The following is a 24751-nucleotide window of genomic DNA, read 5'->3' as shown; positions in this document are numbered from 1 at the left end:
CCTAAATATCTAAAAGCACAGATATGCTTCCCCCGTCCTACCATTCTCCAGCCCTATACACAGACTTAGTTGCCTTCACATTATCTATTACGACTTATATTATCTGATAGGATACTGTATATATTGTTTGTTTTCTCCAATTTATATGCAAGTTCCACAAGGGCTGGCATTTCTGTCTGTTCACTTACGCATCTCAAGCCTCTAGAACCGGCACAAAATTAAGACTCCATTAATATTTGCTGGAAAAATAAGTGAATGCATGAACATAAAACCTCTGACAAAGCAGAAGGCAAATACAAGTTACAATGGCGATATGTCTGCAAACATTATCTGACAGCCTGCCTTATAATATCATAATCATTATTATTACTGAAACCAAACAAATGGATGCTAGATGGTTACAACAGCTACAAATTAACTGTAAGCTTCTTATGATCCCCTGGGGCAAGTCAGACCATCACAAATTCACTCAGTTGGAATATATCAGACGTGGATTAATTGACATGCTGGATTCCCTCCATCCCTCTATCTCTCCTTCCCTCCTGCCCCCTTCCCTTCCTCCTTCTTTCCTTCCTTCCTTCCTTCCTTCCTCCTTCTCCCCTCCTTTCTACTTTCTTGCTTGTTTCCCTGCTTGTTTGCTTTCTTGCTTTCTTGCCTTCTTTCAAACATATTTATTATTCTTTTTTTCTATGTCATCTTCCCCTAGGGACCTCCCAGCTTGGCTGAGCATAGCTCCATGCCTACCCCTTATGCTTTCTCTCTGGAGTGACTGCTGCACTTGGACTAGAACCAGATACATTTGGAGTGGATGAAGCTGTAAAAAAAAAGAGCAAGAGAACTGGGCCCCTTCACAATACCTTCTTTATATGGCAAAAAAGCTTCGGCAGCATCTGGATCAATGGACGAACTGAAGTCTTCTTCACATACTTTGCATCCCCCTGAAATTCCCACCAATGACTCCCCTCTATCAGTCAACATCTCAGCCAACCCTGACCCTCCTCCACTGCAGAAATCTGGAAATCATTTAAGTGTACTTGTGCTCTTCATCTGTCATTTCCCAAACACCAGTCATTTATACTGCAGTAAACAGTACATTAGCCACCAGACAGTTCCTAATCTGTCATCCTTTTTGTTAGATCCAGTCTATCTGTTCAACAGAGGGGCTGCTCAAAAAGACTTCCCCTCGCTAATGAGGAGTCAGGCTTCTAACCTTGCTCACAGTGTTCTTGGGCAAGGTGGGTGGATGATGCTGCAAAGCCCAAGCGTGACCGCCTTGCTCTTTGTGATTGCCCTTTTCAGACACCGGTTTAGATAAGACATTTAAAGAATATTGAAGGAGAACTCCAAAATAAAGAAGTAGACCATTTGGCTATGCAATGGTAGAACTATTCATTTGATTTCGGCATCTTATGTTACCTGCCTAGTCTGGCCAAAACATGAAGGGAATAATGAAGAAGAAGAGACATGAGGTCATCATGTTTTCCAATGGCCAAAGTAGTGAACTGGATATCAGGATTCTGGTCCTATTTCTGCCATTAAACTTGGGTATCACTCAACATTCCTGAGACTCAGTATTTTCATCAATAATAATAATAGCTAACATTTATTGGGTACTTAATACATGTTATGATAAAAACTTTATACACATTATCTCAAATTTTCTTCATAACAGCTCTATGAGATAGATAATATCACTCTATTGTATAAATTCAAATTTATACAATTTATACTTTTATTTTCTTTTATTTTTTTATTTTTTAAAGATTTTATTTATTTATTTGAGAGAGAGAGAATGAGAGAGAGAGCACATGAGAGGGGGGAGGGTCAGAGGGTGAAGCAGACTCCCTGCCGAGCAGGGAGCCTGATGGGGGACTCGATCCAGGGACTCCAGGATCATGACCTGAGCCGAAGGCAGTCGCTTAACCAACTGAGCCACCCAGGCGCCCTATACAATTTATACTTTTAGAAGTGACTTGCCCAAGATCACAAAAGTAGCAAGTGATCAAGCAAAACCTGATGTTCAAGTGTACCCAATTCAAAGACAAGGTCTAAATCAAGTTTTTAACATGCGGAGGGAGATTTGATCAAAGCTGTATTCTCTCCCTTAGAATATAGCAGAAGCAAGAAATGACATATACAACTTGAGAGAGTTCAGAGTCTGGACACGACAGCAATGCCCTTTCCAGAGCTGAAGTTCTATGACCCTGTGATTCTTATGGCTGACCCCTTGGCTGCATAATTAAGCTGGTGGCTTGACCCTTAACTAAAGAGGACAGTACGTTCTAAAAGCCTGGGTCCACAGTGTACTATATATGCCAGGGCCATATTTCAGGCGAGTGACAGCTAAATGCTATCACACAGCAGCAACCTTCAATTCATATTAACCTGCACCAGCATTATAACCAGCAACTAAAGGTAACAGGATTCTTTATTCTAGATCCAAGTCCACATCCCCCAGCCATCCAGTCCCCCAGCTGTTCCCTTTTATGTTTTGCTTTGTTTCGTAAAGATAGTCATTTAACTTCCCGTCATCTTCAGCTCCTAATTGCCACAACCAGATGGAATAACTCACTGCTGGGTGAATGTGAGACTATTTCATTCTGTGACATTGACCGAGAGAGTCCATGTCCCCATGGGAGAATTCTGATTGAATCATTTGGTTACTATTCCTCCCAACATCTGGCAGGGTTTTGCTTTTACTTTTATCAAAAGAAAAAGAAAAATCCATGGTTTTTCAACATATTTGCGATGGATGGACGGATAGATAGATCAAGTTTTCAATTAAAAAATACACACACATGGGTTGCTGTACCAAAAAGTTTTTTTCTAAGAACTTCAATAAAGTACATGGAAAATTCTGTTCTGTTTTTATGAGGAGTGGAAGCGAGATGGGTTAAGAATGTACTCTGCAGTATATATATATATACACGAAATGTTTTTCCCCCCCGGGATCATGCATGATTCTTGCACATGTGCCTCTTTCGCTAGTCTTGCTAATTAGATAGAGCTCTGCAATTCCCTCCCACTAAATGTCACTTTTCAGAAGCAGGGTTCCTGTATGTGATGAGGTGATGGGACTATATGGCTGACAGGCCCACAAATAATTATTGATCTTAGTTAAACATCTGCAATATGTGAGTTATTTTCACATACCTCAGTATCCACAGGTCAACACCTCCATCAACATTCAGAGAAGATTTCCCTTCCTCTCTTAATTACAAGATAAATAAATCTCAAACACTTCAGTGTAGTTCCATTACTAAGGCAATCCTGTTCCCTATGGAAAAGAGTTTATGGGGACTAGGTAGTGGGACATCTCATCTCCCTTGATTCAATTCAAACAATTGCTTGTTTTTATTGTCTTTGGGACTTTTCCCTACACCAACCAGCGCCCCAAATGGGAAGAGAAAAGGGGATGGACATTTACTGGGTACCTTCTATGTGCCATAAAATAGGCTATGGGCTTTACCTCTTTTAATCATCACCATAACTCAAAGAGGCAAGTGTTTTATTAATGCAACTGTTCAGCTTGATAAGCAACTTAGATAAATAAGTCACTCAAGGCCACATGGCCGTGGTCGTGCATTTGATAATAAGCCAATCTGATGACAGTGTTCATTTTTGCTATTGTTTTTACTCCACTCTTTCTCCCATCAAAAAAGGATGAAGCATTATTTTAATGTAAGGATTTATTCCGTAATCTGTGCTATGGCTAATACTCCAGGCTGGTTCACTTGATACCAATTCTTGGCCACATTTTTCCAGCCAGGCCTCCCTTATGGAAGCTTCAAAGTCCAAAACTCAATATCCCAGCTTCCCTTGCAGCAAGAGGGGGCAGATTATATAATCTGACTTCACTGGCCAATAAGATATACCTGGATTTCTGCTGTGGCATTACCCCTGGCTGGAGGTACAGCAACTATCCTGTGACTTGAAGGCAATAATCAGGAGGCCAAAAGCCAACAGACAGAGGATGTTGAAGCAGAAAGACAAGAGCGTGGGTCCCAGCGGCATAAGAGCACTTGCACCATCCTGGACTGCATACTTCTGGACTTGTTGCTACTTAAAACCATCCACCTCTAACCGGGTAAGCCAATGTCAGTTGTGTTTTCTGGTAGTTGCCGCTGAACAGTTACCAATCACTAAAGAAAATAATCCAACTTTGGTAAGGGGCATCTTCTGTAAGACAGTTTCTATTGCAGGTGTATATTAAAAAAGACTATTTTATAGACCTTTTGAGTTTAGAGAGAGTGTTTAAGAAGGGAGAGATCAATATGAGCAGGAGAAGGGAAGATAAATTTCACAGAGGAGGTAGAAATTGATCTGAATCTTTTAGAAAGCATAGGGAAGGAGGCAGCTCTTTAAGTGAGGCACACAGTGTGAGGAAAGTTAACAAGAGAAGAACATGCCCCACGTGTTCCAGGGATAGTGAACTCAGCCATGTGACTTAAAGAAGGTTAGAGAACTAGGACGGGGTAGGTTAGGCAGGGCTGTGAAGCCGGCAAGCAGAGAGAACGGCGACAAGCCCTGAGCAATCATTAAGATGGAATGCAGCAACATGGTACCCAGGGTAGTAAATCTGACGGTAGTGCCTGAGGCTGGTTGGTGTGACAAACAGCTGGAGGCTGAAAAACAGGTAGAAGGGTATAAAAATCTAGATGTAAAAGGATGAAGAGTCTGAGAAGGAGTAGGAATGGAAAAGAATAGATAGACGGCAAAGACCTTCTAAGAAGGATTCCACAGGATTTCGGGAGGAAGGCATGGACACCATAAAATGCTGGTAAAGTCTCAAGGGGTGGAGAATGGTGGGGTGTTTCGAGAGAGAACCGGGAAGGGCAAGGAGAACTGGCCTTGCAGGCAATCAGAGGCAGCTCTGTGCTTTCCATTTACACCAGGGGACACCATGCCTCTCAGAGAGGTATGGAGAGAGAACCAGGCCTGCCTCTATGGATGGCTGTGTTAGAAATGGCATATTTAATAGTTGCTTAATAAATACTTTCTATTGCTGTCATTAGTATTTGCAAGTGGAGAAGGTAGGTGAGCTAACTCATCTGTAGGAGAAGAATTTCGCCAATGAGTAGGATTTCCAGAATCTTTGAGAAACTGACAATACTGCTAGCAGGACTTCAAATATTATAGGGACAGTTTTGGGGATAGCATGATACAGATTACAGTGTTATACCTAGCCCCAAAAGGGCATCGTGACCATGTCTGTCTCTACAGATCATTAGTGGCAAAATGGCACACTAAATTTCCAGGTGCTACAAAAGTCTCAGTTGCCCACAAAACATATCCCTTTCTATTTTTGCCCCACTCCCATACCTAACTGGGATGATGCTCACTGCTCTGTGTGTGCGGATTATGGCATGGAATAACTCACCGTGTTATTACATGATCACAGAAAGCATTCGTTCATTCTGTGATCTCTGGGGTTACATTTCATTCATTTACTTGTGTGTCAGGAGATAGGGGAGAAGAAGGAGGAAAGGAGGGAAAGCGAAGGGAAGATGCTTCCCAGTGGTTTCCCTAATGTTATATGAGGTGCTGGTTAGACAGTAGATAGTAGAACCTTCTGTGGGTGAGAATTCATCTTAAGTCATTTCCTGGAGTTTCAAATGAAGAAGAAGCAGCTCACATTTTTTTTTAAACACCAATAATTGCTAGGCACTGAGTTACAGATCTACCTACTCCAGCCTGTCTAACATTACTGTACGTACTGAATGATTCCTGGTAGGTGCTACAATAGCTTCACATAAACTAAATGTAGACTACCTGAAGTATGAACTTTGCACTATCTGTCCTCTCTGCCTGGAAGACCTTTCTCACAACCATGGGTGTTTCTTCCCTTCGCTTTCCCTCCTTTCCCCTCGAGTTTCCTTCCCTTTCCTCTTCCCTCCTCTCCAATTTCCTTCCTTCCTTTCTCCTTTCCTCTCCTGCCCTCCCCTTTTCTTCTCCCCTATCTCTACTCAAATACCTCCCCCTCCAAGAAGTCCTCCCTGATCACCACCTGTCCCATTCCTTCTCTCCTTACTTGATTTATTTTTCTTCAGAGCACTTTTCTTTTTTCTCATATGATATATGTGTGTTTGTTTACTATCTGTCTCTCCCATCCAATGAGAACTTCAGAAGTTCAGGGCTTGGTCTATTGGGCTCTCCCAATCCCTCCAGTATTCTGAATATGACTGGGCATACAGTAAGTTCTAAACTCCTATGTAAAGAAATATACCTAACCCACAAAGATACCACGAATCTGTCCTCAACTTCTAGAAAACAACATTCCCCAAGCAGTTTCAACCCCTAGGGTCAGAGAAGAGGCTGCTACTGAGTGTCCACCCGGACTGGGTCAGAGGCCTACTGCTCTCCATTACCTGGAACACTTAGTAGGAGAGGTGCCCGGGACCACACGCCAGCTTTAATTCCTTCCCTATGGATTCTTGGCAACTGGGGCCCCGTAATTTTTCTTTTCCAAATGGACTCCATGCAGTTGACACTTGCTCAAAAGGCCTCTACCCTCTGCTTTATAACAAATAACCGATTACCTAATCTGAGGTAATGTGGAGTCTGATCAAGGCTAATGAAGACATGGTGGCCGAAATTCTGTTTGCAGCACATGGTACCATTAGGGAAGATTAATCACCTTTGAGCCAGCATTTCTGTATCCTGGCTCCAAGCATCCAGAGAGAAAAGAGAAGCATCCATCACTTCATCCAAGCAACACCAAACACGGCTGTGACCAATCCATCGGTGGGTGGGGGGGGCAGGGGGAGGGGGGCACTGACCAACTGCAGCAGGAAAGTGTCCAGATAAACATGGAGACAAACATCCCCGTGGTGCTAGAGAGTAGCACAGAGTGCTGAGGAAGTTACGGGGTCACCGCTCCTGCAGTTAAATACATGTTCCCAATAACATGGAAGGAGAAATCCAACTTCTGGCCTTTCAAAGACCATCCCCTGATCCTTCTATTTAGACATGAACTCTGACAAGACAGAAGCGATGTTTGTTTTATCTGTGCATTTCGAAGTGATTCCGACAGCACCTAACATATCAATGACCGTAAGTGGAGAATCGGGAAGCATTTGTTAGATTCCTATTTGTGCAAAGTGCATTGAATTAGCTCATGTTCTTCAGGTTTGGTGCTTTTCTTCTAAAAGCCTGCAGTCAATGTGAAAAGGAACTGTATGGCAGTTTCTAGTGCCCTACTTTTAAATCCCTAAGAAAATGTATTAAAACATTGTTTACCCAGAATATGTTAGGACTTGACCTATTCTGGGTTCACAGTATTTCTGGAGTTTAGATTCCTTAACTACAAAAAAAGCACCCTAAAAGAAAAACATAAAACCCAACAATTTTAGATAACATATATCTTTGTACAATTGCAGTCCACTGTCACCAACAGCTGTTGCCCAGCTAAACACACAAAGAAACAGGAACAGTTGCAAGTCATATACCACCCCTGGGACTGTTGCGTCCCTACCCCCTTGCCCCTGAGTCTTGAATCACCTACCCCTACAGCACAAAGTAGGCTGACCTTGCTGACCTTCGCAACGTCTAAGATGATGTCATTGCCATCTACACATTCTTTACTTATTCTATGGCATGGATTCAAACAGATGGATGATCGTGTTTAAAATAAAGAATCTTCAAAAGAGTTCTATTATACGATGCTGCCGGTGTTTAGGTACTATGGGGCCACTTTTCTAATTATTCACATAACCTTGCATTTGTGCACTAAGAACCCATTGTTTACGTCACCTTTTATGGTGCTTATCACCGTCAATCTAGTATTCGAACAAACTGTGCACTCTCATCCTCTCCACGAGATTGTAAGCTCTTGAAGCATGGGCTGAATCACACTCATCCACAGATCCCCTGAAGTGTCTAGCACTTTCCAAGTGAATAGAGGCACTTAATAAACATCAGTAGAATTGGATTTTTTTGAAGAGACCATACATCAAAAGAAGTAAAATGAAATTAATTTAATTGAAGCTTATTAAAATGCACTTTAGGCTCTCCCTCCACCACACAGGAAACTCAAGCCAGCATGAGCTGGAGAGCATCTTCAGTGTCAAAGACTATTGTTCTTCAGCCTCTTGCTATAACTAGGTGACATGGTGATAGTTAAGGTCAGAAAGACCTGCACTTGCAACCCAAAAATGTTCCCTAATAGGCTGGGTGATACTGAGCAAATACCTTATTATCATTATCATTATCTCGCTTTCCCTATCTGTCAGATTACAGTGTGGTTATATGGATTTTAAATGGTATAAAATATATATCGAGTGTCCAGCATAATCTCTGGATCACAACGACCATATATGTCTTTAAAAGCTACCAACCACATTCTGTGGCCAGAATTAAGCTCCTCTGTGGTATGACCTGAATCTAAACTTTACACTATTAAAGAGTGCAATGTAAAGATCACATATCTAAATTGGAAACTCAATATTTAAAAGAAGAAGAAAAAAAGAAAAAAGACTAAGACTCCAGAATTGAGCCTACAATATGGCAGACGTGGTTAGAGGTTATTTCCATGGTGACGTCCTTGTACACAAGATGGATTAAATGGCTTCCTCCACTCAAGCTCAAAAGAACAAACTTTGTTTTTAAATGTTGGGTTTCCTTTCTCTTCCTGCTTGACCTAATTCAGATCTCTGCCTCTCTACTCAAGCTCACCACTAGTGCCTTCAGTATATTTCACTAGGAAATGTGAGGCCATCTCTAGCCTAACCCACACCGAGCTTTCTCCCTCTGCTCTGCCCGTGGTATCGTTCCTCTGACCAAACCATCCACCCTGCCTTTCCTTCCACCAGCTCTTACCTCTTTCATGGCCTACATGTCTAATTCTCTCCTTTCTCTCTGTCTAGATACATAATCAGATCTTTCAGATTCAACTCTAATCTTCAGCTGCCCGGTGTCTTCCCTCCCCACTTTTCTTCAGGACCTCCCAGTCACTCCTGACCCCGGTGTTCTCATCGTGGCCCTGGCACAACTCTTACTCTCTTACTAAAGTGGTCTCCCACTTGCCAAACTCAGCGGGTGTTCTCTCCCAGGAAGAGAGGATTCCGACATGGAGGATTGCTCCTTTCTTTGTAAAGCTGTACTCCGTTGGCCTCTGTGTCACTGGGATGCTCTTGTTCTATACCTTCCTGCCCGTCCCTCCCTCTCTCCATCAACGGCCCTGCCTCCTCCCAAGCACAGGCTTGGTGCCCTCTCTCACTTTGTTCCACTTCTACTCAGACATCTCTTCCTCACAGAAGTCTGCCTCAACCACGTTAGCCCGGGCCCTGCTCCTTCTCTCTTTACTCTGCTTTGTCTTCATAGCAATTATTGCTGTCTTCATTATATATGTTTATTTATTTATCTGCCACTAAAAGCTAGTTAGACATCAGGTTATTGGGAAAGATACATAATCCCTTAATTTACAATTAAGAGAGTGAAATGTGTGCAAATCATAAGAGCAGTTGCCTTTATTGGAGTCCTCGATACTTTCCAGGTGTTGGAACAAGCTGTTCCTCATTTCATCCTCTAGACCAGACATCCTACTGCAGAGGTTCATTACTACCGTGAGAGAACCCAGGGCGAAGGGAGGTAACTGACCACGCTGCATGGCAAAGGGTGGCCTTGAACCTGGGCCACTGTCTTCAAAGCACTTTTTGCTCCATCACCTGTGCTGAAGGAATGAGGGCAGCAATTAGTTGGAACAGAGATTAGAAAAGAGAACTATTTTTCCAGCTCTAGTAGACAGGGAAAGCCTGTACTGAGTAAGGAGTTAAAAATTAAACTAGTCTTGAAAGATGAATAAGATTTTGATAACTGGAGAAACGATGTGGAGACAGAGGTTTGATGAGCAGCTATAATTCCTGAGAGCCAGGGCAGGAGGGCCCAATATCCTGGAAGCACCTGGATATTTTAGTCACCCTTGATTTAGAGAAGGATGATTTTTATCCTTAAACAGACCATTTATTCTCTTGGAAGCAAATATTGAGACACAAGTAATAGGTTTATTGGACTATTTTTAAAAACCTATGTCAGGGAAGACAGAAAGTATCTGAGAAGTCAGAATGAATATAATTACTACATATTCATTTACTGATCTACTTACTCATTCTACATATATTTGTTAGGGGCCTACTGTCTATAAAGGACAGTGAGAGATAAGAAGATAATAAAACACTGTCCACAAGGAGTCCACAATCCTATAGCAATAAAACAAAAGTATGAAACGATCATAATGGTAAAATTATTATCAGAGAGATCCCAACAAAGCCCTCTAGGACCTCAGACAATGGAGAAATCACTTCTGATGCACACAGAGGGGGCAGAGCTAGGGAGGGTTGAGGGGAAGTCGTGGTGTCAGAGAAAACTCTGTTTCTCCCATAAAAAGCTTCTTGTGTTTTGTTTTTCATATTGTTTTTTTTTTTTAATTTTTTTTCTCTATTACCAAACCCTTTCATTATAAGAAGTGCCTGTGTAAGTTCATCAAAGGGTTCTCTTTATAGGAAAGACTACTGACTGTTGGTTTCAATTCTTCGTCATAGAATTTGATTTACTGTGTAGGTGCCAAAGTAGCTTCACCTGATAATGAGAGAAAATGCCCACAGACCAGTTTTCAAGTGCTTCTATGGACAGAAGCTTCTGTTCCTTCTATCCTTTTCCTGCAGCCTCTCATTTAATCCCCAAAGCCTCAGCCCATTGTTAACAGAGAAACTTCCATGCGGACTGTGTCTCCATCATGCACATGCTATAAAATGTCTAAGCTACTCAAAATTACTGCGGTAATGTACTTCAGTTCCCCCTACTGTATTGTGGCCGACAACTAGTCCTAGTCCCAGATGGACCTGTCACTTGTCATTTGTCAGAGTGACTTTCCCCATCTCCCCTCCCAGCCCCCTGAATGACTGCAGGAAGGACTATCACAGTCTGAGTCCCATGGTGAAGTGAATTCAACATAAAAAGTAGATAACTTGAGAAGGAGGGGTAGGGGAACGAGATGATGAACCATGAAGGAGGGGTGGATGCGGTAGGAGGACTTGCATCTAAGGTGAGCCTACGTCCATGGGGCTAACGCGTACTTTGCTGTGGACTCACAGGGAGGGCTTCGGGGGGAATAAGAAGAACTGCTCATAATCACAGATTACGGTTGCTCAGGTTCATTTAATTAGACAAGGCGGAGTTAAGCACGACTCCCCAAATCCCCCAGATCAAGTTAAACTCTCCCACTGCATGCACCTGTAGCACCTTGAATCTCTCCTTTTGTAGCATTCATCGTTCCTGTAGCTATTTATTAAACGCCTATGTTCTCCACTCGATTTCAGGCTCTACTAGAGCTGATACTGTGTCTGTCATTTTATGTGCTAGCTCTTGCATCTAGAATATTCTTGGTGTAAAGTAGGTGGATGAAAATATTTGCTGAATTTGTTTTAAATTTGCAGGCACTCTCACTAGCTATTATAAGTGGTTTCCCAATTATAAAACTATTTCCCTTGCACAAGATTTTTGAGCCTGGTGATCATGTGTTGCTGCAATTAGGGCCTGGAAACCAAGGCAGATTTCAGAGAGACAGGAATCTTTAAACCAAAAGAAAACCAGATGTGAGCCAGAAGTGAGGATATAGATATTCCAGGTACGTAATGTAGATGTGAAGCAGGTGGACTCAGAGGTCCTGGATGTGTAGTAATGCACAGATTTCCTCCCCATCGCACAAAGATGCTGTGTTCAGCCTCTGCCACTTCACAGCAAGCTTCCTCAGCTTGTGGTTGCTATGTTAGGCAGGCTTCTGCATCCAGAAAGAGCAAAGAATGGACATGAGGGGACATGGGTGAGGAAAGAAGGGGAAAGACACTTGCTTTGGAAAATTACCAGCAGCCAAAGAAGAGTGACCTTTCAGACCTGGCCCTAGCCATCGAGGAGCCACTTGAGAGTACTCTTCAAGAGGAAGGAGTAGAAGGCCAACAAGATTTTGAGGACAGAGTAGCTATCCACACCAGAGAAGCCAGAAATCCTAAAGTTGAAGAGAACTGATGTCCTGTCCAAACAACCCAGGAGAACCTTAATGAAATGGCTCTCTGCTGTAGGACACTGTTTACTGGTCTGACTACTGTGCTCAAATGTGCATCTACAGCTGACATCACATGGCGAGGCCACATCCCTTTAGACAGAACACAGAGCTTCTCCTCTAGGTCATGATTCTAAGTGTCAATCTTCTTGAGATGAGCTAGACCTTGAAAGAGGAAGTTAAGAGTGGACATTAGAATAGAAAGTGAGGTGAGCCTTGGAATGGAATCAGCAAAGTCCTTCTCCGGGCTTTGCTATCTTTCCTTTGAGGTCAGAAATCTAGTCATGCTCAAGGATCTTAAGACAAAGGTAGTCTCTGACTGGGAGAAAGCCCTGTAGGGACCCCATGAGAGAGGACCAAGTCCTATGGGCTCTCTCTAAGGAGCCACAGCTAGTAGCCAATGTGCTTCTCTCCCATGATTCTGAATCTATCAGACAACGCTTAAATACAGCAGCCTGTCTCAGCTGTGGTTTGCAGAACTGAAGAAAGACCACATCTGAGTCAAAGCAGGAAGGGGGCAGGAAGCAGTGATTTTTGAAGCTGGTATGGTCATGGCAATGGAGAAGGGGATTCCCAGGGACAATGAGAGGTCCAGCAGCCCCTTGCCATAGGGAGATTTTCACTTTTCAGCTCACTTGAGAGAATGATAGTGTCAACCATCATTGATTCTGATCAAATGGATTTTCATACCAGGTCTTAGGAACTTGTGATTCAATGACCTATGAGTAGTGCAGGTGTAAATCCCATGAGGGCATGGAGGATTTTTACCTTGTTTCCCATTTTATCTCTAGTGCCAAATACAGTATCTGATACACAGCAGGGATTTTATAACTAGTTGAACAAACTAATAAATGAATCTTATATTTTGCTTTGTGTATCAGTAAAAAAAAATAATATTTATAAGTAAATGAATGCATTAAAATGAACATTCACTTTAGAGACATATAAGTCATGTAAGGTGATTATTATAGATTCTCTTGGGTTGAATGATCAACAAAGTATTGGTCTGAGAAAACAGGTAAATTCTGTGACTATTAAATTATTAAGGAAAAAGCAGAGCCAGTTTAATGAAGACCCTGATTTCAGCATCTCATAGTCAACAAGGTGGTTGGTATAAACTCTAATGTGAATAGAAATGCATTCAGCATTTCAAGAACAAAAGCTTCTTTGGAAGAAGTTAATAATCCCTTTGAGATTATTGCCTACCCACAGAAAATGAAGTGGGCTGTTACTGGGATCTTGTTTTTGTTTTAGCATTTATTAAATACCAACATTGTATAAGTAGCTTTGCTACATACAGAGTTAGACAAAAACTGGTCTGCTTTAAATCCTGCCACTTGAACAACACAAAGAAAACCAGAGAACAGATAACACAAGGAACATAATAAATTCATGATGGTTATAATCCAAGAAGTTTTTGGTAAGCTATTATTATATTCACACAATAAAGACACTTCTTTTTTACTTCCCTTAAAACCACATTTTAATTTGGGAAGAAGCAGTGGTGGGCTTTAAAACAATTCAGGAACCCTTTTTGGCTTGCTGGAAATTGGACTATACATATTCTTATGAGGTGAATTTCATACAGGCAAAGCTATAAAGTCCCTGAGCTAATCTTTACCACCAAAGCCCTACCACCACTACCACAAGCGCACATACACAGCGCATTTCCCCACCACCTTCAACTACAGTAAGACAGGCAGAGTATGCAGGACTCAGAATCAGTGTCAAAATCATCACTATGAATTTCTGCTTCAAAATACTGAAGGAAATGTGCTTACCAAAAGTTAAATGAGTATGATCACAGTGAAACCCTTTCAAAGCCTCTCCGTTTACAGCTTGAGGAAAAAGAAAATGTTGGAAATAGCAAGCAATCTTTAAATAATTAAGCCAACAAGCTCATCTGCTCTTGCATAATCAATTCCTCAGTAGCCAGAAAAGCTCAAGGAGAGTCATGATCTAAAATCCCCATGAGGGGAAGACCATGACAGTCACTTTGCACAGACTCTGGATCTAGGTGATCACCTGGAGCAACTCGACTGCTCTCTGGTCTCCTCTTGTGCCTTCTGTACGACGGGGACAGATGACCCTGTTTCTGGTAGGACTTTCTGGTAGGACTATGTGGGGGCACATATTCTTCAAAGGCTCCCCTATAGCTTTTAGAAAAAGAGCTCACATTCAATTTAGGACTCAAAATCTCCCTCATTCTGACCCCACCCATGTCCCCAGTGAACATCATTATGCCCTCAGCTACCAAACTCTTTGCCTTCCCCACTAGACTTTAAGCTTCTTGGGGAATGGAGTGTATATTTCATCTCAAGGTCCCCAGCGCCTTGGTACTAAAGCAGACATTTGTGAGTAGATAAACATTATTTCAAGCCAAGTCATCTGGGGGACTTTTCTGTTTGTGATGACCCACTGCTACCTGGTATTGTAGGTTTCGCTCAGAAAATTACTCCTTGATGGAAAGGATGCTTCATTTGTGGACAAGTCAACAAATAAAGTCCTTATATAACAATGGAAATGAGTGAATTTAGCACATGTAAGTCAACTTGTTCAAATCATTGTCCCCTCCCCTTTTTGTCTTCACTGATTTTAAAATGTAAAGAAGAAAATGAGGTATTGGGCTGTACGCATGTCCCAGAGCAATCTCTGAATCCAGGGCGCTTTATACACGGACATCCAAATGACAAACTCGGTTGAGCACAGTTTCCGGTACTTCTGATGACTTGCTCCACACTGTATGAGGAAAGACTCATTACGAGTGCAGCCTGTCAACATAATATGCTGATGAGGTAACTGAACTAGTTCCAACTACTGATGTTCTTTTCCAAAATCAGGGAATATAACTTACTGCAAAAAAAGTTAAAAAAGGAGCATCCAAAATTTTCAAATGGGTTTAATTATCTTGGTTCTAAACAGTGATAATGATGAAGAAAACCCAAATTGAACAAACCTAACTGGCACAGTCCTGTTAATCAGCCTTGAATTGGGTTTTTTTCCTGGACCAACATGGGGGAGGAAGGGGGGGGGCTGAAATCCAGGCTCATTAAATTTGACCTACAAGACCAAAGCACCACCTAGTGGGAAAAATGGAAAACAACCTGCTTTGGAACAGAATGTCCTTTTTAAATCCCACAGACAAATGTTTTCTTGGATCGCCAGTCTCTCAATGTCTACTGAATTTACAAATTCCCTTTTAAAATTATGCTAAAAATTAATTGCAGACTTACAAAGAAAGAACAAACAACAACTTCTTTTATTATCTCTCAAACCCGTTAACACAAACACTCAGGGCCTCTCCGTAAATAGAGATGTGTGGGTTGCACGCCATCTGTGTGCAATGCTGTTTGCCAAGTAGCCTCTTACAGCAACTGGCATTGCCGTGACCAGAGCTCCCGGCCATCTCCTGTCTCTGGACTGTCTGCTCCCAATCTGGGAAGGCGGTAAGGTCAAAATTCTATTTTGTGCCACAGCATATGGAAAGACAATATGGCAGAGAGGTGAACACAGGCTGAATTCCTAATAGACAAGCCTAGATTTGAATCCTAGGTACTTCCTGGTTTTGTGTCTCGCGGGTCAAATATCTCAATTCTTATATCACAGTTTCCTTCACCAAATGGGAGCAATAATAATAATATCTACTTGCTGGGGTAATGATAACTACTTGAAAGACTGTTATAAAAATGGAATGAGAATATAAATAACCCAGCATTGTATCTAAAATTAGGAAACATGCCATGAGAATTTCTTAAAAGTTTTATTACCTTTCTAACTTATTCCAATTTCTACCTAATTGTTTCACTGATGTAAAACAAAATCCATGGAATGGAATTTTGCTGAAGTAGATACACTCTCACTTAGGGGATTATGTACTTCTTCAACATAGTCACTGAATATATGTCGACAAACAACCTTTAGGATTTTGTTATCAATCTAGGGATAAGTTACACTCCTATGGGTCCTAGAAAAAATTCTGCAAACATCATGTGTGATGTGCAGCCATGACCCAAACAGTAGTTGCTTGGTTGATTGGTTTTATGACACAAAACACACCTTTGAACCAAGACAGAAAGAAAGGATGACAGTATTCCCAAGTCACCACACACAAATCCACAGCTGATATGCTTCCTAAATTTCATTTTCCCTAACTATATTTAGAGAATACTTTGAACCAGCAGTCAGGCTAAAAACAAAACATTTAAATGTATCTGGCTAAAGGAAGTACGGAAGGAGCTGATCGTATAAATTCCAAAGGCCTTCTCTTTGTTTTCCAAAATGACCAATACTAAAAATATTTTTTTTCAATAATATATATGCATCAGAGCCTCTAAGGAATCTGTATATTTGAACTGGAGAGAGAAAGAGTCATTCTCCATATTCCTCAAGAGAAAAGGTGACAATACAAGAATGCCTCGCCATCTCATCTTCTTTGCTGGCTCTTTCACTCTCTTGCAAAAGAAGCCTTCATTTAACTTCAAGGCAGAAGGGAGTAGACCAACCACAGGCATTTATAACAAAGAGACAGATGGTTGAACTGGTCATCTGTCTGCAGAAATTATTCACGGAGGGGAAAATGAACAACAGAGACTGAATAATTCTTACGTGTATATGTGTGTGTTTCAATAACCTCAAACTATCCTTTTGGCTTACAACCTGAACCTCAATCATAGCAGTAAAAAAACAAATTTGGAGAAAGGACAGAATTTTTACTACTATCCTCACTAGAGATGGAGGGTATGAAATACTCCCATTTGATCATGATGGATGGTCCTTGCTCTGTATCTGGAAAATGAGTAACCGCCCCCACAAAGCATCTCTCTATATGCTTCTCAAGGAAAAGGAGGCCTCTCTCCTGTCCAAACCTGACAACTGGATTTAATTGTGCATGGAACTAAGGAGTCCCTGAGGTTTAGCAACACGTTCACTCTGAACCACCACCACCAGAGGTAAATGGATTCAGCTTGGTCCCTGGACTTTCAGTAAAAACAACCAAGAAAGAGAATCTCTTATTCCAGAATATTCCTTTGGCTATATTTTCAGTCTAGATCTGTAAGTGAGATTATTGTTTCTTTTTTCTGGAATCTATTTTTTTCTGTCCACATGGCTATCAAAACCAATATCACTAAGAATGGTGCCTTCCCAGGTATTGATGATTTTTCCCTGAGCCTTATAAGTATGAGCCAATACTTGATAAGTACTTAAAATATTCATACTTAATAAGTATTTTAGGGGCGCCTGGGTGGCTCAGTCGTTAAGCGTCTGCCTTCAGCTCAGGTCATGATCCCAGGGTCCTGGGATCGAGCCCCACGTCGGGCTCCCTGCTCCGCAGAAGCCTGCTTCTCCCTCCCCCACTCCCCCTGCTTGTGTTCCCTCTCTCGCTGTGTCTCTCTCTCAAATAAATAAATAAATAAATAAAATAAGTATTTTAACATGTATAGAGAGGAGTGCTTTCCCAGGAATAAGCTGGAAGAACTAATGAGGGAACACAGATCAGAACAGAGTAGGACAGTCTAATGGTTAGGTCCTCAAAGCTCTTTCTAAATATCATTATTCATATCACCTCATTTGAAGAGCAAAAGAAAAACCTGGAGATTCAAGGTAGTCACCAGAACATAAACCCCAGGAGTTTCCTTTTGTACATGATCTTTGGGGAGCAGGCTGGTAAGCTCACAGTAATTATGATTTTTTTTTTTAAGAAAAGGAAACTGTAATTCCCAAGTTGGGTAACAGGTGCGTGAGTATCTGTTTTGTTATTTTTATACTTTACACATGTTAACATATTACAGATATTATTTCCATGGTGTGCAACAGTTAAAAAAAACATGAAAGTCTTTAAAAATAAACGAAAAGTAAATTACAGATTTCAGCAATTGTGACAAAAAGTTAACATGTGTTAATAACGATGATGGGTGTGGAACATTTTCTGTATTTTCTGTATGTATAAAATTTTGCATAATTCTAACATTCAATTGGGCTTAAAAAAATCACATGCTGCTGCTTTTCATTCTAAACTGGTTTTAGGTAACGAGGTTTAATGGTGTTGATTCTTAGGAATGATTTTCTAATTTCTCGAAGAGGGACAGTTTCTGCTTTACGCCCTCAAAATACTGAATAACTCTTCTGTGGATATCTAAACAATTTACAAAACAGTGGTAGGGTTTATCTCCCAAATGGTAAAATAAAATCAGAGAGAATCTGAGTAAACTTGGGTTGTCCTGCTTCAGCCACTTGACAGGGCCTAAACTTTCTAAGCCAGGGAACCAGAAAATCATAGGATTAAGACAGAAGCAAATAGTAGCTGACCTTGTATCCATCTTCTCGGGGGTGGTATATGACCATGATTTTTCAGTTTTTCCCCACCTAATCCTATCATCAATGCATTTGTTTTGTTTTCTGCTGTCCTTAAAAAAAAAAAAAAAAAAAGTTCCAAGGCTTCTTTTGGAGAAATAATCCCAGACCTCTAACAGCTGAATTTTACCCAATACCACATTGTGAGGATTCTTTTCAATACTAACAGTTGATAGAAAAGACAATCAACTACAAACAAAAAGTGAAACAACTACGTTGCAAAAAAAAATGGAGTTCCATGTTTCAATGTGCACAGACTGGAAAAGACTGTTGGAATGCAGTACACGTGTATGCATTACAGACGCCTTGATGATATTCGCACCACATTGTGCAAAAAAAGGGGGGAACCCTAAAATATTTGATACACCTCATACCTTTGCTATATGAACATTTTTGACCAGAATTCTGTCAAAATATATATCAAAAGATTCTCCTGTGGTAGGGAAGTTTATCTACACGCTTTAAATGTTCAGAATGTATCCTTTGCAAAAAGGAGAAATTACGCACGTTTCAAACTGAGGCAGGGAATAACAGTTTGGAATACTTCGTGCATTTCAGCTTTGCAGTAGGGAGCTTGGGGAGGATTCTGAAGAAGAGTCAGAACCCTCTGGATTTCTATCAGCTAGAAGCCTGGATGGAGTCTATAGCACAGTAGCAGAACTTAGCTGACCGCAATTTTGCCCACATTGGGGAAAACAGTGAACTTGGAATGAACTTGTCCCCAGCCATATACAACCAAGGGCACTAAAATTATAATTTAATCAGAGAGACCATAACACTTCTTTCCATTGGAAATCATACAGTAAATATGATCTAACACTTTTTTAAACCAATGTAGGTCTGAAATGCAAGCACTGTTAGAGGAAGAGAGAAAAGGCTTTTTAATATGAGAAGTAGATTTTTTTTAATGTTAACATTAACATTTTAACATTAAAAAAAAATCTTTAATTGTAAAAACCAAAAACAAAGTTAAGGCCACAAAGAATAATAACAAAGCTTATAAATTACAAATGGGGTAAATTTCTTAAATGTTTGGCACTTCGCAAATTCTTTGTATATTACAATTGGTTGTGCCTGCTTATACATAGCTTATAGTCAAGTTGAGGGTAATCCTAAAATTCTCATGGCCAACTCCCCAGATTCATGTCTATTCCTCATCTATCCTGGCTATTACAAGAGCCTCCAAATGGTTTCCCTGCTTTCACTCAGCTTCTAAAAATAGATTCATTGAATCCTCACTGTGTATCCGACACCACACGAGGGTCTGGTTATTTAGTGGTGACCAAATGAATGTGGTGTCTGTTTTCATGGGCTTTGCTATCTTCTTTCAGAATTACCACCCACACTCTGCCATAGGGCTCTTTCTGAGACACAGCTTTGTCCCTCTCACATACTTGCTCAAACATTCCCATTGATCCCCTTCCTCCAAAATCTTCCGCCTTCAGGATCAGGACCTCATCTGAGTTACCTTTGACCACCCTTCACACCACCTCTTCTCCAGCCAGACTTTTCATTCCCAAAATAATCTCTGCCTTTTCCCATTCCCCTGCTCTCGATCACTTTGTCTTCTCTACATAACATTGAGCTTTAGCAGAATTGAGCCTATTTTCTAATTAAAGAGAAATGAAAAAATAAATAAAGAGAAATGAATATGCTGGGCTCTGCAGAAAAGCACTAGTTATGCAGTATACCTGGAAATGGGTTTAGTTTTTAGTGAAGTTTAAAAAAAATAGAAAAAATAATTAAAGTCACCCATAAGAATAAAGTTATTTCCTTGCAAGAGACAGAGAGTACCTCAGATTACATATTAAGGGCCCTCTTCAGGACACAGCACAGTAGGGTCATGTATTTGCCTCTCCAAGAACACACAGAGGTAAAAGGTTTCCAGTGGTGCAAAGAAGGTGCATGACGGAAGGAAGTCTGTGTGTCCTTGCAGAGGACTGGATGGTGCATAGGGACAAGTGACACCTTTGAGACTACGGAGAGTAGAAGGCTGGATAAGGAGGCATAAGGGAGGAGAGAAACAGAAACTTAGCGAACAGTTAACAGCAACAGGGAATTCTCTTTGCTAGATGGCCAGGCTTTTGAAGAAGTCAAGTTACTAGAAAAACCATAACATGAAAATTGAAGTCACCAAGGATAATGCAAAGGATGGAGTAAGATGAAGAGGCTATGAGCAAGGAACTCAGTTTAGAATGCGCTTCACACCTCTGAGTGTGAATTGTGCTCTGATTCCAGGAATAAAAGGATTGGGAAGAAAGTCTCCTTCACTGAAACGGGTATCAGCAGATATTACGTGAATTTGGCATATCCAGATTAGAGTGAGGCATAGATGTTGAAGAAATGGGGGAGTTTGTTCTCATTAGGAAAATGCACACCAGTGTGCCCATGTGATGACAATTAGTTAATCATTTGTGGTCTACTACTTACTTGGCATCAACTATTTGTCATCAAAAATAAACACTATTTGTATAAACACATTTCTACTATACAAAGGCTCAGAAGTAAATAAATCACACTTCCCTCTAATTAATAAACTGAATATGAAGAGAAAATCATTCCCATGTGAGTATACTTTAAAATGAATTTAAATCTCAATCATCTCAAACTCTTACACCTTTGTTCTCAGGAACAAATAGAGCCTGGAAGTGAAAATTCCCTACTTCCCTAATTATTCTTAGAAATGCCTGTTCTAAAGATGGCTGAAATTTCTCTTTTGGATTGCCTCTCCACCAATCCTCTTCCCACACATTAAGCAGTCACACTCATCCCATTTCCTTTCCTCGAATACTATCAGCTTCATAGGTTCCAAAAAGCTAACAGCATTCTGTTCACTGAAACTGATTATCAAAGTCACCATGATTGAGATTTGGGTCTAATCCCCTGGTATTCAGCAGCTGAGCCCATTCTGGAGGGCTCCTGGGTAATGGGTATGCAATGTTATTGAGGCTTGGCTTCTTAACGCAGTTAAACTCCACTGGAGATCAATAGGTAGCCAACTTCCCATGGCAGGCAATAATTACCACATTAGGCTGCTCAGATAATAAACCAGAGATTCCGTAGTTCCCTAGTTTTGTTTGTTTGGCTTTTGTTTTCTGCTAAGAGTGAATAAGGGACAAGAGGCTGGCCACGGGGCTTCCACTATTTGACCTCAGGTCCAAAGTTAAAGTTGTATCAAATATCAAACTTGGCCTGGCCTGTCCTTAGAGCCCCAGACTCAAAGAGTTCTGAAACACACCGAGGAGAGATGGCTGAAATCATCTATTGTAAACAGTCCATTGTGAAAGCTAAATTAGGTTGTGTGTTACCGCTGCAAATGAGCTGATTTGAAACTGAGGTACTATCTACAAAGTTAAGCTTATGTATTAAGATTTCTGGTAATAATAGAGGCTACAGAGAGGGCAGTTTTGTTCCCTTGGTCTGATAAGTGACAAGAACCAAAGATTCCTGGACAGTGATTCTCCTCTATTCCAAGAAAGCATCAAAAATAAGACATGAGATTATGGAAGGTACCGGAATTCCTTGGTGTGTTCTTGGGAGCCTGGGCAAGTACTACCTTTAAAAAATCAGGATATTTATAGGAAGGGTAGTAGAATCCTCTGAAATTTACTTAGGTTTTGGTTGAATCATACAGACCCAGAATCAGGAATATGTTTACATTTAAAGTTAGAACATATAAAACATCAGTGCCACATGAATAACCTAATACTAGTAAACCCTACCACTCCATCCACCCAACACAGCTCAAGTCTATAATTTCTAGAGGAAAACATAGTCAACACGATATATGCAAGTTGGTTGTCTAGGAAATAGGGTAAATACACAATAAAAGTGGTAATTAATCTAGTCAAAACTCTACTTGTTTTATTTACTGGTAACATTGTTCTTTGATGGGAGGGTTACAGTTTTACTTTAAGCTGCTACCAGGAACAAAAACTCTTCCTAAGTCAATACTCCGCTTTACATCTATTATTGCTAATCCTGTTAACAAAACTGAAACTTTTGCAAGGTACTTTTTGTGAGGTTGTGCTGCATTAATTGCCAAAGGCCACCTAGTTAGAAGGACAGGAGCTAGGATGTGAACCCTCTTTTTAATCTGAAGTCCGCACTAATCCCCCTTTAGATGCTGAGTCATGCTGTCTCAGTTCTGATTATAAATGCAGCGGGATTTTGGAGAAGAGATCATTGTGGACTAAACTGGTCAGAGAAAACTCGGGGAATAGGTGAGACTCGGGCTGGACCCCAAAGCCAGGCCAAGGAGAGGGAAACCTTAACCAGAGGAACTGGAGCAGCAAGGGCATGGAGGTATGATGATCACAGAAACTGCTGAGATAGTGACATGTGACAATGAGAACCCTGGCCTTATGAGAGGGCACACAGCCACAAATATTAAAGGAAAGGTGGTTGAATAGACCAATTTTAAAAAAACCAAGAGTGGGGTTTAGGCTACAAGAGGGGCACTGGAGGCTCATGAGCGGAGGAGTGATAAGACCAAAAAAAAAAGAAAGTGCTCTGGGAAAATTAATCTGTAACTGGTACACAGGATAGATTTCAGAAATAAAAGCAGGGAGGCCACCACCAGGGAGCTCAGAGACTGCCAAGGGAATGCAGCAGGGAGCAGCATTTTTCACACACCCTGTGTTGCCCAGTTGATTTTCATTGCCACGGCTTCAGTGGAATTCATGTGATACTCCTTCCTGATTTGCTCTGTCTGAAGGATCTGCCACCAAAACATTCCATGTGACAAGAGATGCAGCTTTAGGAGATGGAGCCACAATCAGATATTACCTAGGAAACCAAATATAACTAAATGCAGAATGTTACCCCACACTGGGAAATAGCTGTGAGATTTGGTTATAGCTGTGTTTATTGTTCATTAAACTTTATGTAATAGGAAAATATGCTAAATTAATCCAAATGCAAATTAAATAAGTTAGATGTTGGAAACCTGTGTGGGGTATTGTGGGGATTGGAATAAAGCCTCTACCAACACGGAGCGTGTGTTTGGCTAAACTCACTTATTTTAATGCATTTCTTTTCCACTTTTCCCTGTTCTTGGGATTTTTCACGAGTTAGGGACAACAGGCATGTGTGATGCTGTGTGTGCTGAGCTGCAGGCCCTTTTCCAAAGCTCCCCCCCACCACCCCCCAGTGCCAGGGCACTGATGTGAGTTTTAACTAGATGATACACTTGAGTGCCAGCATGAGGAAGCCATATGGGAATTTTAGGTAGCAAGAGGAGAAAGATTATTCTTAAAGATAAATAAATCCCAGAACCTTGCCTAAATCCTTTTTCAGAGATAAAACTGTACCCCAAATATTGAGTATTCACATGGGATAAAGGGGCTTTATATCAATCAATATCAAATATTTTCTTTTTTTTTTTTAAGATTTTATTTATTTATTTGACAGAGAGAGATACAGCAAGAGAGGGAACACAAGCAGGGGGAGTGGGAGAGGGAGAAGCAGACTCCCCGCTGAGCAGGGAGCCCCATGCAGGGCTCGATCCCGGGACCCTGGGATCATGACCTGAGCTGAAGGCAGACACTTAACGACTGAGCCACCCAGGCACCCCAATATCAAATATTTTCAAAGGGAGACAGATACCTCCTCTGTGGCCCAGGGAGACATGTTACCTATACAATTACAGATATATACAACTTGTCAGTTGATGAGATGCAACCAAAAGTTCACACATGACACTGTAAGACATAGAAACAAAGACATTTGGATAGAAAAATTCTTTAAGAACAATTAGGAAAAACCCTAAAGAAAATTTGTATTTATAGTATGTATACATTCACATATTCTTTTTTATTTATATTAACATGTATTTACTTTTACTCGTATAAGGATATCCAGGTAAAACTGCAACTTTTTTTATTTAGTTGGGAGTCAATTACAGAAAGTTTCCAGTGAGTTTACTAGTAAATAATGCCGAGAGTCAGACATTACCATTTCCTATCAATGCTCCTGAGCATTTCTGCAAAGAGTTTACAAGGTTTGGCTGAATTTTGCAGTCCACAGTGTAGAAAAATCAAGGAATCTCTCTGTGTTTTACATTTTTTCAGTATATAGTACATCTAAATGCTTCATTCATATGTTACTAGTTTTAGATAACATGAAACGCAGCAGAAATTGACGAATGATGTCAAAGTGGACGAGTTCTACTGTCTCACACTAGAACTCTAGAGTAGACCGTTATAAGAAATCTCATCATGTGAAATAAACTGCAATGTCTCTTTGGAAGTGGATGCCACAGAAGGAAAAAACAAAAACAAAAACCTGGGACCTGAGGCTCCTTCCCCATATACATTATAAGGGTCTTTGCCCTCCAACGAAAAT

The 24751-nt window shown here is 40.8% G+C and overlaps 1 protein-coding gene across 23 annotated transcripts in view; it reads right to left on the bottom strand.

Moving 5' to 3' along the window:
* NRXN3 (neurexin 3) overlaps window positions 1–24751 on the bottom strand; it is a 1523557-nt gene that overhangs the window by 734925 nt on the left and 763881 nt on the right. The gene's annotated exons all lie outside the window — the stretch shown is intronic.

The sequence above is a fragment of the Halichoerus grypus genome, chromosome 8, assembly GCF_964656455.1.
Source record: "Halichoerus grypus chromosome 8, mHalGry1.hap1.1, whole genome shotgun sequence".
Taxonomy (NCBI): Eukaryota; Metazoa; Chordata; class Mammalia; order Carnivora; family Phocidae; genus Halichoerus; species Halichoerus grypus.
This window is presented reverse-complemented; position numbering and strand designations above follow the sequence as displayed.